The sequence below is a fragment of the Triticum aestivum genome, chromosome 2B (assembly GCF_018294505.1).
Source record: "Triticum aestivum cultivar Chinese Spring chromosome 2B, IWGSC CS RefSeq v2.1, whole genome shotgun sequence".
Taxonomy (NCBI): Eukaryota; Viridiplantae; Streptophyta; class Magnoliopsida; order Poales; family Poaceae; genus Triticum; species Triticum aestivum.
Genome location: NC_057798.1, coordinates 798765611 through 798768703, shown reverse-complemented (window position 1 = coordinate 798768703; position 3093 = coordinate 798765611).

Below are 3093 nucleotides of genomic sequence, written 5' to 3'. Positions count from 1 at the left end.
TGTAATGCCTGATAGTTCTTATAACACTCGTTTCTATATTAGATAACGTAGATTATTGGTTGAGCTGGTCTGTGACTAGCGTACACCAGCTTAAGGTGCAGGGTTCGAAAACCGTGCACACACCGGCGTGTTCATTTTTCAATGATCTTTTTACTGTTTTGTCGCAATAAATGGGTCGGCCCAGTCGGGGGGTTGTTCCTGTGTGGCGCGTGTGTATCAGACGCAAAGAGCGGCTTACAGGAGGTCTCGTTCGATCCATACATAGTTGTCGGTGAAACCGAGCTGATGGCAGGCGATGGCGGTGCTCTGCACCTTTACCTTGATGAAGGCGATGGTGTCGTTTCTCTCTTGGGAGCATCGTTTTATGGAGCAGTGCTGGAAGACAGAGGCAGGAGATGGAGTGGCATCGTCTTGCACGGAGCTTCGGTGGAGATGTCAAGTCATGCCTGGGCGATAAGTGATACGTTGTGTCATGCCTAGTCGGCAGGTGCTACGCATGACAGATCTTCTAGAATCTTCATGTCTGGATGGACGAGCGTGGGGCGGTGGCGCCGTTGAGCGCCGTGGTGGCGTCGACGGATGGACGGACTGGCAAGGATGATGTGAATCTCTCTCCTGAAGATGGGTCAGGGTTAGCGGCCGATGATGATGGCGGCGTCTAAAACGTGTGCATGTGGTATTCGCTATAGGTCTGCTGCACCGACTGTTGGTTTCGATACGTTATGTGGATGGATCGACGATGACATCGATTTTAGATATGGGGAGCGAGAGCACTCCACATTATTGAGTTTTGTAGGTGTCAGTGGTGGCTTCGGGTGGCTTGATGTATATGTTCTTGTTAGACCTTTGTTGAATAATAAATAAAGATGGATGTATACATCGATTGATGGCGGGTGTTTAACCTCCTTTTCAAAAGAACATGGAAACCTAAAAAATCAAAAAACAAAGATAAAAACAGAAACCAAAAAAATATAAACAAAAAACTAGAAAAAACAAAGAATCAAAAAATACATTAAAAAAGAAAGTCATTTCCAATGGGACGCCTAGCATGTGCCACGTTGCGGTGACAGAGCCTCTGCTGAAAAAGCATGGCGCCCCCATGCGTGGTTTGGTAGTTGATGACATTCTCTATGGACTAATGATTTTTTTTAGTTATATTTGAAGGATTTGCCCATAGGTATTTCTTGAAGTCCATGTGTTGGTTTCAAGGAGTTTATGAGATGACCAAGGTGCTATTAAAGGAATTATCCGGAGATTGGACATATAGAAGACATGATACAATGTTGATCAAGAATAAGTCAAAGCGTGAATCAAGTTGATCAACACATAAAGCATAGAAGATGTACCGAAAAGGATCATGTGATCCCAGGTATGGTAATCATTGTACATTGCACTTTTGTGGACTAACCCATCATCTACGTGAGAGTTCCTTTTGGGGTTAGGTATGTTTCCATGGGTATTAATCGAAAGGAAGATATCATATAACCCATGAAGGATGACATCAATTGGTGATCGTCATCAAGGTTGATGTGTGCAAGTTCAAGTGGAGCATCATGACGAGATCATGTTTGAAGCTTGCCATCCATTCTGGTGACAATGGACTTGTGAAGATGTGCCAAAGAGTGGCTCACCCATAGTGGAGTATGAGGGAGCAATCTACTAGTCTTCATCGAGCCAATGCAGTCAAGAAAGGTGATCCATGATACGTCTCCAACGTATCTATAATTTTTGATTGCTCCATGCTATGTTATCTACTGTTTTAGGCAATATTGGGCTATATTATCCACTTTTATATTATTTTTGGGACTAACATATTAACCGGAGGCCCAGCCCAGATTTGCTGTTTTATGCCTATTTCAGTATTTCGAGGAAAAGGAATACCAGACGGAGTCAAAATGGAACGAAATCAACTAGAGAAGTTATTTTTGGAAAGGAAAGCCACCCGATGGACTTGGAGTGCACGTCAGGAAAGAAGGGAGGTGCTCACGAGGGTGGGGGGCGCGCCCCCTGCCTCGTGGCCCCCCCTTCGGTCCACCGACGTACTCCTTTCACCCATATATACCTAGGTACCCTAAAACTTTTAGAACAGAAGATAGATTGGGAGTTCCGCCGCCGCAAGCCTCTGTAGACACCAAAAACCTCTGGGGAACCCGTTCCGGCACCCTGCCGGAGGGGGAACCCATCACCTGTGGCCATCTTCATCATCCCGGCGCTATCCATGATGAGAAGGGAGTAGTTCACCCTCGAGGCTGAGGATATGTACCAGTAGCTATGTGTTTGATCTCTCTCTCTCTCTCTCTCTCTCTCTCTCTCGTGTTCTCTCTCGTGTTCCCTCTATGGCACGATCTTGATGTATCCCAAGATTTGCTATTGTAGTTGGATCTTATGATGTTTCTCCCCCTCTACTCTCTTGTGATGAATTGAGTTTCCCCTTTGAAGTTATCTTATCGGATTGAGTCTTTTATGAGAACACTTGATGTATGTCTTGCCGTGCTTATCCCTGGTGACAATGGGATATCATGTGCCACTTGATGCATGTGTTTGGTGACCAACTTGCGGGTTTCGCCCATGAACATATGCATAGGGGTTGGCACACATTCTTGATTCTCCGGTAGAAACTTTGGGGCACTCTTTGAAGTACTTTTATGTTGGTTGGATAAATCTGAGATTGTGTGATGCATATCGTATAATCATGCCCACGGATACTTGAGGTGACAATGGAGTATCTAGGTGACATTAGGGTTTTGGTTGATTTGTATCTTAAGGTGTTATTCTAGTACGAACTCTAGGGCTGTTTGTGACACTTATAGGAATAGCCCAACGGATTGATTGGAAAGAATAACTTTGAGGTGGTTTCGTACCCTACCATAATCTTTACGTTTGTTCTCCGCTATTAGTGGCTTTGGAGTGACTCTTTGTTGCATGTTGAGGGATTGTTATATGATCTATCTATGTTATTATTGTTGAGAGAACTTGCACTAGTGAAAGTATGAACCCTAGGCCTTTTTTCCTATCATTGCAATACCATTTACGCTCACGTTTATCACTTGTTACCTTGCTGTTTTTATATTTTCAGATTACAAAAACCTTTAT